At 44.7% G+C, this 13,064-nt stretch overlaps 1 protein-coding gene across 1 annotated transcript in view; it reads left to right on the top strand.

The window, feature by feature from the left end:
• The window catches only part of LOC126470940 (uncharacterized), a 520,283-nt gene that overhangs the window by 53,372 nt on the left and 453,847 nt on the right, over positions 1-13,064 (top strand). The gene's annotated exons all lie outside the window — the stretch shown is intronic.

Here is a 13,064-nt window from a genome sequence, read left to right as displayed (position 1 = left end):
GGAGAAACCAATTGCTCAACGCTGGTAAAATTATGACCCATGAACGGGAATTACAGCATTAATCAGAAAATAGAGGAATAGACGTAATACAGTAAAATATTTTGTTACTTTATGATAGCCACGGAAATAATCATAGTTAGCGTTACTGCAGCTCACCCCATGTTCCACCCCTCTCCACACTCTGCCGCTTCACACTAACGTTCTAATTCCATATCTACGGCTTGCCAGCAAAGTCTTTTTGTCAAAGAAACTATATTGTCGTTTGCAGTGATTTATGAAGCAGAACGTTCTCGATACGACCTCTCTCAAATCGTAGGGAGTATCTCTGTGGTCGTTTCTCACCAAGTATCCGTAATAAAAACTGGATTTCAACCACAAAAATAAATTCCTGATGTGCTTCAGACTGAAATTAATGTTATTGGTGGAAGTGGTGTTGGTGACTGTACAGAACAATTTATCGCAGTTATTCTCCATCAAGTATTTCTAAATAAATAAAGATGGTAGTTGATTGTAACATTCGCAATGCAATTACAAAAGCCGGAACAATGGCATATAAGAAGTAATACAATTGTTTTTTAAGTAACTAAAATTCGTGAATTTGTCGAGAATGCCTACCTATACAGAAGGATGACAGCTCAGAAAGCTCCAAGAATGGGCTCTAAGCACTAAGGGACTTAATATCTGAGGTCATCAGTCCCCTAGAGTTAGGACTACTTAAACCTAACTAACCGAAGGACATCACACACAGCCATGCCCGAGGCAGGATTCGAACCTGCCACCGTAGCAGCAGCGCGGTTCCGGACTGAAGCGCTTAGAACCGCTCGGCCACAGCGGCCGGCAGAAAGCTCCAGAGACACGTTGTATAAGATAATGAGATATAGTGCTATTAGTGTAGCTGTGCAGATATTACACGCTTAGCAGCAAAAGTTTCAGTGATTCATTTTTTTCTGTCGCCAACTTTCCTCGCAAAGTACAATTGTAACTGTGTGCGATGTGATTCGTCGGCTGCGTTCTATAGCGCGTCATTTGCTAGGGCACTCTATGAAAAGGGAGCTAGATCCTTAAGCTGCATGCAGGTTTCGATTCCGATTGTTACTGCTTTTGTTCCTCCAATCTGCATCGATTACAGGGACCGTTTATTGCTTAGAATAGTTTTCACTAATCACTACGTTAACTAATCATACAATCCGCATGCCTCTTGGCTTGCCTTTTGCCCTTAAAGCATGGATAATAATTTCACGAGTGCTTAATCTTTAAGGAATATGAGGGGTTATTCCGTAAAAAGTAACAAGACACATATTCAGCCAGAAGTATTTATAATCTAAAAGTGTGTCAGAATCTGTAAACGAAACGGCAAACTCAAAGCCGTCAGACATTAGAATACTCAGTCGCATTAGGAAACCCTTCTTTTATACGAATTCTGTGTTATAAGTCTTGCAAATGATGCCTTCAGGTGAACTTCCATTCGTTCTGATACAGACTATGGCCCTGCCTAAACAGCGAACGTTGCCAGGTTCTCCTCGACCCCACTTTGCGCAATGTGTTGTATGTCTTGAAGTGTGTCACTGCTTTGTTGTTGGAAAACTCGGTAAAGTTCGTAAAAATGTCGATAGTCAATGAACATAGGTAGAAAAACGGAGCTCAACATTTTGAAATGATCTATGACAAAATTTTGAAGCACAATGCAACCACAAAAGTCGCACTTCAATGAGGCATTCCGCAAGAATAGCTACGGCCAATCCTGCTATGTAACGAAACAGGACAAGTAGGTCGATAGATGCAAAATTCATGAAAAACGTGTATCTAGCTTTTACCATATTCATGGTAGGTTGCGCAACCATACAGCCACAGGATGGATTGACGTTCGTTACCACACAGTGCATGAGTAGCACTGTACCTGCACTTTTATTTCTTCCAGTCTTTAAAAATACACTCCTGGAAATGGAAAAAAGAACACATTGACACCGGTGTGTCAGACCCACCATACTTGCTCCGGACACTGCGAGAGGGCTGTACAAGCAATGATCACACGCACGGCACAGCGGACACACCAGGAACCGCGGTGTTGGCCGTCGAATGGCGCTAGCTGCGCAGCATTTGTGCACCGCCGCCGTCAGTGTCAGCCAGTTTGCCGTGGCATACGGAGCTCCATCGCAGTCTTTAACACTGGTAGCATGCCGCGACAGCGTGGACGTGAACCGTATGTGCAGTTGACGGACTTTGAGCGAGGGCGTATAGTGTGCATGCGGGAGGCCGGGTGGACGTACCGCCGAATTGCTCAACACGTGGGGCGTGAGGTCTCCACAGTACATCGATGTTGTCGCCAGTGGTCGGCGGAAGGTGCACGTGCCCGTCGACCTGGGACCGGACCGCAGCGACGCACGGATGCACGCCAAGACCGTAGGATCCTACGCAGTGCCGTAGGGGACCGCACCGCCACTTCCCAGCAAATTAGGGACACTGTTGCTCCTGGGGTATCGGCGAGGACCATTCGCAACCGTCTCCATGAAGCTGGGCTACGGTCCCGCACACCGTTAGGCCGTCTTCCGCTGACGCCCCAACATCGTGCAGCCCGCCTCCAGTGGTGTCGCGACAGGCGTGAATGGAGGGACGAATGGAGACGTGTCGTCTTCAGCGATGAGAGTCGCTTCGGCCTTGGTGCCAATGATGGTCGTATGCGTGTTTGGCGCCGTGCAGGTGAGCGCCACAATCAGGACTGCATACGACCGAGGCACACAGGGCCAACACCCGGCATCATGGTGTGGGGAGCGATCTCCTACACTGGCCGTACACCACTGGTGATCGTCGAGGGGACACTGAACAGTGCACGGTACATCCAAACCGTCATCGAACCCATCGTTCTACCATTCCTAGACCGGCAAGGGAACTTGCTGTTCCAACAGGACAATGCACGTCCGCATGTATCCCGTGCCACCCAACGTGCTGTAGAAGGTGTAAGTCAACTACCCTGGCCAGCAAGATCTCCGGATCTGTCCCCCATTGAGCATGTTTGGGATTGGATGAAGCGTCGTCTCACGCGGTCTGCACGTCCAGCACGAACGCTGGTCCAACTGAGGCGCCAGGTGGAAATGGGATGGCAAGCCGTTCCACAGGACTACATACAGCATCTCTACGATCGTCTCCATGGGAGAATAGCAGCCTGCATTGCTGCGAAAGGTGGATATACACTGTACTAGTGCCGACATTGTGCATGCTCTGTTGCCTGTGTCTATGTGCCTGTGGTTCTGTCAGTGTGATCATGTGATGTATCTGACCCCAGGAATGTGTCAATAAAATTTCCCCTTCCTGGGACAATGAATTCACGGTGTTCTTATTTCAATTTCCAGGAGTGTATTTATCCACATAGCACATGGCAATTGCATTAATTATTTCGTGTGCCATTAAAAAATGTGACAAAAAGAATGTAGCACGTGGGTATATTAGCTACCGGTACCGTATGTTTTATTTGACAACAAACACACACAGGAGAGAGAGAGAATATTCGGTGACTATTAAACAAAGAAGAGATAGCTGTTTCGTAGCCCACAATCACGACAAAGGCTGGTTTTATACAATCCGACGACATAGCGGATTTTGGTAGCGCGGCTACGTTTAGCACGAAAGCAAGTCGAATTCGGATGGAAGATGAAATTTTAATAGTCAGTTCCTGATTACCACCTTTTGTTATGAGTTAAATTCTAAGTATCTCTGAAATGTCAACTGGAATTCGAGTGCATATATCACTACTGTAGATGAAGACGACGACGACGACGACAATGATGATGATGATGATGATGATGATGATGATGATAATAATAATAATACCAGTTCGTTACGGACGTTAAATTTTGCTTTCTCACTGGTATTACTCAAGGTGAATAGTCTGTATGCAGATGTCGAGTTTCATCTCTCCCTACTCTAATATCCACCAATAGGACATCGTAATTATTAACAGCTGGGCTCCTGCTCACGAGCAGCGGGGCTAAAATCGTGATTTACATTTCCTGTTGTTCTTCAACAATTCAGTGATACATAATTTCTCCTGTCTTTGACACTAATCCGACCTAATATCCCGTTTCGAATAATCTTGACGTTAACAGGGCGTTAAATACAAATCTATGTCCTGTTTTTCATACACAGTGAAGTGGCGCAGTGGTGAGGATACTAAACGCGAATTAAGCAGCAACACTCACTCAGGTTTCCTTCCGTTAGGAACGTGGGTGCACTCAGCGTCTGTGATATGACTTTCAAATGATAGAGCACAGCAATCAGCCGTCCTTTTCTCAGAGGTTCTATTCGGCAAATCTAGATTTCGGCTAGTGCCTAGCCGTTATCAGTTCACCATTTTACAGTCTCAGTGCATGTTCTACTACGTCAGTCCTCTGTTGTTCCGTCCGCAGCTCGTGGTCGTGCGGTAGCGTTCTCGCTTCCCGCGCCCGGGTTCGCGGGTTCGATTCCCGGTGAGGTCAGGGATTTTCCCTGCCGCGTGATGACTGGGGGTTGTGTGCTGTCCTTAGGTTAGTTAGGTTTAAGTAGTTCTAAGTTCTAGGAGACTGATGACCATAGATGTTAAGTCCCATAGTGCTCAGAGCCATTTGAATCTCTGTTGTTCGGGCTTCTGTCACATTTCACGGTGCTTCGGAGAAACATTATCCACACATTTCCGAAGATTGCGTGTGCCGACAAGTCCGATAATTATCACAGAATCAGATTGAGAAGACATGCATCCATGTTGCTGACGAGAATAATATACAGAAAAATGGAAAATAAAATTCAGGATCTGTTAGATGACGATCATTTTGGCTTTAGGAAAGGTAAAGGCATCAGAGAGGCAATTTTAAAATTGCGCTTAATAATGGAAGCAAGACTCCAGAAAGATCGCGAGACAAAAAAATTGTTCAAATGGCTCTAAGCACTATGGGAGTTAACATTTGAGGTCATCAGTTCCCTAGACTTAGAACTACTTAAACCTAACTAACCTAAGGACATCACACACATCCATGCCCGAGGCAGGATTCGAACCTGCGACCGCAGCAGCCGCGTGGTTCCAGACTGAAGGGTCTTGAACCGCTCGGCCACCGCGGCCGGCTGATCAAAACACATTCGCAGGATTTGTCGACCTGGCAAGAACGTTCACAGTGTGAAATGGTACAAGATGTTCGAAATTTTGAGAAATGAAGGGGTAAGCTGTGGGGAAAGACAGGTAATATGGAATGTGTACAAGAGCCAAGGGAGAACAATTAAGGAGGAAGACCAAGAACGAAGTGTTCGGATTAAAAAGGGCGTAAGACAGGGAAGTACTCTTCAGCCCCTACTGTTCGATCTATGTATCGAAGAAGCAATGACGCAAATAAAAGAAAGGTTCAAGAGTGAGTGGAATCAAAATTTAAGGTGAAAAGATATCATTGATAATATTCGCTGATGACGTAGCTTTTCTCGAAGAAGAATTGCAGAATCTGCTGAATGGAATGAACAGTCTAATGAGCACAGAATATGAAGCGATAGTAAAACGAAGGATGACGAAAATAATGAGTAGCAGCAGAAATGAGTACCATGAGAAACTAAAGGTCAGGGTGGGTGATCACGAAGTCGAAGTAGTTAACGAATTCTGATGCCTAGGCAGCAAAATAATCCACGACGGACGGAGCGAGAAAAATAAAAAAAGCAGACTAGCCCTGGCAAAAGGGCATTCCTGGGCGGGAGAAGTCTACTAGTATCAAACAAAGGCCTTAATCTCAGGAAGAAATTTCTGAGAATGTATGTTTGGAGCACAGCATTGTACGGTAGTAAAATATGGACTGTGGGAAAACCGGAACCCACGACAATGTGTGTTACAGAAGAATTAGGTGGACTTCCAAGGTAGGGAACGAGGAGGTTCTTCGCGGAATCAGAGAGGAAAGGAATATGTGGAAATGCACCATATGGTGGTGCATTGGTGCCATACTCTTCCACCAACTCAGCACGTATCGTTGCAGTGTTGTTCCCCTTCCAGTGGAGAAAACAAAATACTGCTCGATAATCCACTTTATTAATGAGCTGTGGCGTTCTGTATTAGCTCATGTAGGGCCACCTGCAGTACTGTCGAGTGGGGATTTCATTTTGTCCCAAGAGCTGCACACATTTACTTGAAAACAAGTAAAAAAATTTTTTTTCGATGTTATTATTAAAACTTTATGACTACGGCTCGTACGTACGCGTTCCATCGGGCACAAAATTCCCCCTCTACCAATCGAATGAATCCCCGTCCGCTCAAAGTAGCCGTAATTAACAGTCGCAGTACAGCTCTGTTCAGATGTCGCATGAGCTCTCTCTTCCTGTATGGAATTCTGCTTTATGCACATTCATTTTTGAGATTCTACAATTGCTTTTAGAAGTATGTGCGGCAGAATGGGTCCTCGTTGTGTCCGCAGGGATCGCACGCCGTAGAGGAGGAACAGCAGATTGTGGAAGGTGCCTGCAGAGAGACAACAGCTGGTAGCGGAGTGTGTTCGTATCTCGTTAGCGATCATTTGCAGCATTTGGGGCTCCGCTCGCTCCCAAATGGAGCAAGACGAAACCAGTGGCTCTGCGAACTGCGCACATGTCTCCACGTTGCTTCAAATACGAGGGTCACTCCAAAAGAAATGCACACTATTTTTGTAAAAATACAGTTTTCATTTTGCATGTGTGAGAGTTTTACAGTGTGTAGATACATCCTTCCCGCTTGTTTTCAAACTTAGTTCAAACTGTTCACGTGAGTGGCGGCGTCACAGCATGTCTTCAAGATGGCTGCTACACTTGACGTTCGTCAGAAGCAACGTGCTGTCATAGAATTCCTGTGCTGTGAAAACGAGACAGTGGGAAACATCCACAAGAGGTTGAAAAAGGTGTATGGAGATGCTGCTGTCGATCGCAGTACAGTTAGTCGGTGGGCAAGCAGGTTACGTGATGAAAGCGGGCACAGCAATATTGAGTATTGTCCTCGCAGCGGCAGGCCTCGTACTGAACACACTCCAGACAATGTGCAGAGAGTTAACGAATTGGTGACTGCTGACAGACGCATCACAGTAAACGAGTTGTCACGCTACATTGGGATAGGGGAATGAAGTGTTTGCAGAATACTGAAAGTGTTGGCGTTGAAAAAGGTTTGTTCCAGGTGTGTTCCCAGGATGTTGACAGTGACTCACAAAGAAACCAGAAAAACGGAATGCAGCGAACTTTTGGAACAGTACGAAAACGGTGGAGATGAATTTCTTGGAAGAATTGTGACAGGTGATGAAACATGGCTCCATTATTTTTCACCAGAGACGAAGAGGCACTCAATGGAATGGCATCATTCAAATTCACCCAAGGAAAAAAAAATTAAAAACCACACCTTCTGCTGGAAAAGTTATGGCTACGGTGTTTTTCTATTCCGAAGGACTCTTGGTTGTGGACATCATGCCAAGTGAAGAAACCATAAATTCTGGTGCATATGTGACGACACTGAAGAAGCTTCAAGCTCGACTGACTCGTGTTCGACCACAGCGGCAAAAGCAGTATGTTTTGCTGTTGCACGACAATGCACGGCCACATGTCAGTCAAAAAACCATGGAAGCGATCACAAAATTCGGATGGACAACACTGAAACACCCGCCTTACAGTCCTGACCTGGCTCCATGTGACTATCATCTCTTTGGGAAACTGAAAGACTCTCTTCGTGGAACAATGTTTGAAGATGATTGACTCCCTTGTGCACGCTGCCGAACAGTGGCTCCAACAGGTTGGTCCAGAACTTTACCGTGCGCGTATACAGGCGCTGGTTCCAAGATGGCGTAAGGCAGTTGAGAGGGATGGAAATTATGTGGAGAAATGAAAATATTGTTCCTAAAGGATGTATCTACACATTGTAAAACTTTCATACATGTAGAATAAAAGATGGATTAAAAAAAAATAGTGTGCATTTCTTTTGGAGTGAACCTCTTAATTTGCAGCGTCTGCATGCACTTTTGAACACTTTTTGGAACTAACAATACATAGTTCTTATCCACACTGAACGAATGGCTTGCCTGACTGCCACGCGAATGAGTTCGATCCGAAATACCGGTGAGGATGAATTTCTCCTTGGTTATGGGGGACAGCAGTGGAGTCTACTCAGCTTCGCGGTGACTTTGGATTATCTGAAGCAGATAGCATGGCCCGATAGTAACGCCAGAGAGAAGGCGATGTGCTGACCAAGTGGCGCTGCTTTGCCATGGTAACTTGGTGACTTGATACAGCACTTGGACGGTGAGCCAAAAATATTCCGTAATGGAATTCGGTGTTGATTAAAACCTGCAACTTGTTACTTAGGTTTCTCAGCACCAGACTAAAATGGAGTAGTGTTTCAAGCCAAAGCTTTTTCATTTCAACTATTAGTTTCTGTGTCATCGGAAAGAAGGAGCGTCTTCGGTTTAAAGTGGAACCAAATTCCTAAGCATTCTTCGATCATTTCACAGGCAGCGAATTGACATTCATTAAAAACTGACAGGCAGATTTCAGTTCACGCACACAAGAAGCGGAAGAGGTTTCAATGATGGGTACCTTTGAACCATCGTTAATCGTCTCAGTTAGTTGGACCGTACATATACGTGCTCCAGAAATCACATTACGAAAGGTTCAGACGCAGAAGAATGCTCGCCTCTTCATCTATGGAGAAAAGGTTTAGAGCCGACTTCTCGAGTTAAGCTACTAAACAACAGTTTCGAAATGCCAGATGAATCCTACTAAACGTATGTTAATACAATCTCGAACGTTGAACCGTTTTCCCCCTCGTTTGGCGTATTAGTATCTGCTGACAAACTTTTCTGGCTGGAAATAACGTGTGTAAACGTATCTCCCCTAACACAGACACTACCTTGTTCGATGGCAGGAGTAAGTCTGTATAGTATCGGACAGTGCGTTGTTTCGGACAAGAGCTATTTCTAAACTCTAGCGGAGCATATTTAGCGCCACCGCTAAATGATTTGAGGAAGATGGCCACTCACACGATTCTGTGAGAAAACAACTGTGCCTTTCAGAGTGGCAACAAGTCTTCTGTTTCTAGTTAGTTGTTTGGTACACGAACTTAGCTCTGAGGTATTGTGTTGTCTTTATAAGCGTAAGCTATATAATGAAACTGCCATAATAATCTTGAATGGTCGTATAGTGTACAGGTTAAAATATATTGTTGGTAAACTGAAGGTTGAGAGTCAGAATCCTTTCAGCTTCTTTATAATATTTATTTTTAAATCTTTGTCGAAATGACTTTGATCGTTATTTTTATTCATTTAATTGGCCTAAATGTAATTTCTTACGTCCAAGCCTTTGCCGAGACCATATTAACTTAATTTGCTCTCGTTTTTTCTACATATGACTCTTTTTCTCATTTGGTACATTTGCCCATGTTGTTTTAAATATTTCTCTGCGTTAACATCGATACAATTTCTTCTGTTTTACCATTCGAAGTTTTCGTCTATGTTATTGCATTCATTGTTTCTGTTCCTCATTTTGCTTGAATTTAGTTTATTTTATTATCCATTCTTTCGTTTAAATCTTCATCTGCATTATTGCAACAATAATTTACATGTTAAATATTTGTATGACGGTTACCATCCAAAAGTTCTCTGTTTTTGCTTCTCACTTTTCTCCGTTTTCGGCGCTCATTTGTCAGTTTTCGCTTCTTAGTTCTAGTTTCTGTTCGTCTCTTCTTGATTCGATTTCTTCATTTGTTAAACGAATTTAAATGTTGAATTGAAATGTGTATTAAAACATACAACATATTTGCAACATCAGATACAGAGAGTTACGAAACAAATGTTCCATTAACTTTAAAAATGACTGTGAAACTGCAAGTGGATAAAATATTTCGCAAATAAATTGTAATGAAAATAATTAAGTTGTTTAAGGAATAATGTTGCGGGGAAACAGCATCATTCTTTGTGGGAACCCACTCCGCCCCCAAAAATACGGTTAAAAAGCAGCCGGGAAACGTAACGACGCTGGGCTGGTGTAGGGCAGGCATCGAAAGCTGCCCCTTCCGCTGGCGTTTATAGTGTCAGGGTAGCGTCAGCGACTCATTTAGTGGAGGCCATGGTTGTTGTGAATTTTAATGTGTCATATTGCTGGTATTTCCTTTGTTTTAATGTGTCATATTGCTGGTACTTGCTTTGTATAGGAATGATTGTATCAACCGTCAGATTTCTAGCAGATGTAGTGTTTGTAAGTGAAAACTAGTTCTAACAGAAATAATGCGGAACAAGTGTTACGTAATTCTGCAGTAATGAGCAAATTCTAATGACGCTGTGGGAGTATGTTACTGCAAATCTTTGTAAGACGCGGAACAGTTTTAGCCAGATTGCATACCCTCCGAACGAAAGCAGTGTAAGATAGTCCTCGATCACTTGTTTAGGATGAGAGGCGAGGGTGGCAGTCTGAAAAGTCTGATGTGTGTCAAAAAGATATTAGTGTGAAATGCACAGTTTTTGGGAGCGTGGGAGGGGGGACTGATAAAATACCCGATTGCCAGTTTAGTCGATTATTAGAATAAAACATTCTGACAATATTTAGCCCGCATCTCGTGGTCGTGCGGTAGCGTTCTCGCTTCCCACGCCCGGGTTCCCGGGTTCGATTCCCGGCGGGGTCAGGGATTTTCTCTGCCTCGTGATGGCTGGGTGTTGTGTGCTGTCCTTAGGTTAGTTAGGTTTAAGTAGTTCTAAGTTCTAGGCGACTGATGACCATAGATGTTAAGTCCCAGAGTGCTCAGAGCCATTTGAACCATTTTTTTGACAATATTTAGAAACGAGTAGAATTTCTTAGAATATTCTGTACAGGGTGATCAGAACTATCTTCAAAGGTTGCAAGGGTGTTGTAGGGCATATTGTGCTGAGGAATAATTTCAAAGAGAAAAATCCGACTCTTTGCTCAGATTCCGAGTTAATTAACGTTGAAGTTAGCTAATCAGGCCTTTGCGCGAGGTAATTCAAGCTGCCCACCGGAGGCGGTGTTGCCAAACCTGTTCTTTTTCTCGTTTCCTAAAGCCGAACCAGAGCGCGTTACAAAAATTGGGCATGGGATGGTAGTAAAGATCGAAGCCGAGCAGTCTCGTTCGCTGTCATCTACGCTGTGATAACAACTGGCACTAATCGTATCTGGCGGCCCACTAGAATTTGCTCGCGAAACGACCTGATGCTAATTAACTCGGAAACGGCGCAACATGTCGAATTTTTCGTGAACAATTATTTCTCTACACAACCTACCCTGCAACACCCTTACAAGCTTTTCAGACTATCTCTGGCCACGCTGTTCAAGGAACTGAAATGGGAAAGATTTTTAACTCCATTATCTTCTGGTGCACTTCACAATATTAATGGTGAAATTGTAGTGCAAGCGCATCACTTTGAACACTAAATAAGCGCCCCCAGGAATTTGCATATCTCTATTATATGTGGGCACAAGTGAGAAAGTGTTTTACTTAAAAAAACTGTGTTTTTTTTCTATCTCGAGAACAGGGTCCTCGACTCCTTGAAGTGCTCGTTTCTGCCCAAATGGTGGAAGGTTAATTTTTGACAAGGTGTGTCAGTGTTACTTGCAGGCAGGTTACAGGAAATGCTAGTGCATCTGAAAATTAGTATATGGGCATAGTACACTGAAGCGCCAAAGAAACTGGAATAGGCATGCGTATTCAAATAAAGAGCTGCGTAGACATGCAACGCCTATATCAGACAAATGTCTGGCCCAGTTGTTGGATCGGTTGTGTATTGTTTATTAAACCAGGGACCCAGAAACGACGGAGAGGCTTCGTCCCATCGTAGCCCTCAGTGGTTCACAGCCCCTCAACGGGCCACAGCAGTCCGCCCACCACACCTCTGACCCACACCGAACCAAGGGTTATTGTGTGGTTCGGCCCCCAGTGGACCCCCTCCCCCCTTCCCCCCACGCGTACGTCAAGACAGTGTTTGCGCAGCAATCAAATGGTTCAAATGGCTCTGAGCACTATGGGACTCAACTGCTGAGGTCATTAGTCACCTAGAACTTAGAACTAGTTAAACCTAACTAACCTAAGGACATCACAAACATCCATGCCCGAGGCAGGATTCGAACCTGCGACCGTAGCGGTCTTGCGGTTCCAGACTGCAGCGCCTTTAACCGCACGGCCACTTCGGCCGGCGCGCTGCAATCGCCGACATAGTGTAACTGCTGCAATCGCCGACATAGTGTAACTGAGGCGGAATCAGGGGAACCAGCCCGCATTCGCCGAGGTAGGTGGTTGGATCGGTTACTGCTGCTGTAATGGCAGGTTATCAAGATTTAAGTTAGTTTGAACGTGGTGTTACAGCCGGCGCACGAGAGATAGAACACAGCATCTCCGAGATAGCAATGAAGTGGGGATTTTCCCGTACGACCATTTCGCGAGTGTGCCGTGAATATCAGGAATCCGGTAAAATATCAAATCTCCGACATCGCTGCGACCGGAAAAAGATCCTGCAAGAACGGTACCAACGGCGACCGTAGATCAACATGACAGAAGTGCAACCCTTCGGCAGATTGCTGCAGTTTTTGATGCTGCTCCATCAACAAGTGTCAGCTTACGGACCATTCAACGTTGCGTTTTTCGTTGCGACGGAATCTTCTCACGAAATCCCATTCACCAAATTTCTCCTCCGAATACGAAAATATTTTGTTGACACCGACTTATATAGGGAGGAACGATCACTACGATAAAATAAGGGAAATCAGAGCTCGTACGGGAAGATATAGGTGTTCATTCTTTCCGCGCGCCATATGAGATTGGAATAATAGAGAATTGTGAAGGTGGCTCAATGAACCCTCTGCCAGGCCCTTAAATGTGATTTGCAGAGTATCCATGTAGATGTAGATGTCGAAGAAACGTCATCGACATCGGCTATCGGAGGCGAGGGCCCACTCGTACACCTTTGGTGACTGCACGACACAAAGCTTTACGCCTCGCCTGAGCTCGTCAGCACCTACGTTGAACTGTTGATGATTGGAAACATGTTGCCTGGTAGGACGAGTCTCGTTTCAAATTCTATGTAGCAGATGGACCTGTACGGGTATGGAGAGAACCT

This window comes from Schistocerca serialis, chromosome 1 (genome assembly GCF_023864345.2).
Source record: "Schistocerca serialis cubense isolate TAMUIC-IGC-003099 chromosome 1, iqSchSeri2.2, whole genome shotgun sequence".
NCBI lineage: Eukaryota > Metazoa > Arthropoda > Insecta > Orthoptera > Acrididae > Schistocerca > Schistocerca serialis.
The sequence above is the reverse complement of the archived record's forward strand: the minus strand, read 5'-3'. Positions and strand labels throughout refer to the sequence as shown.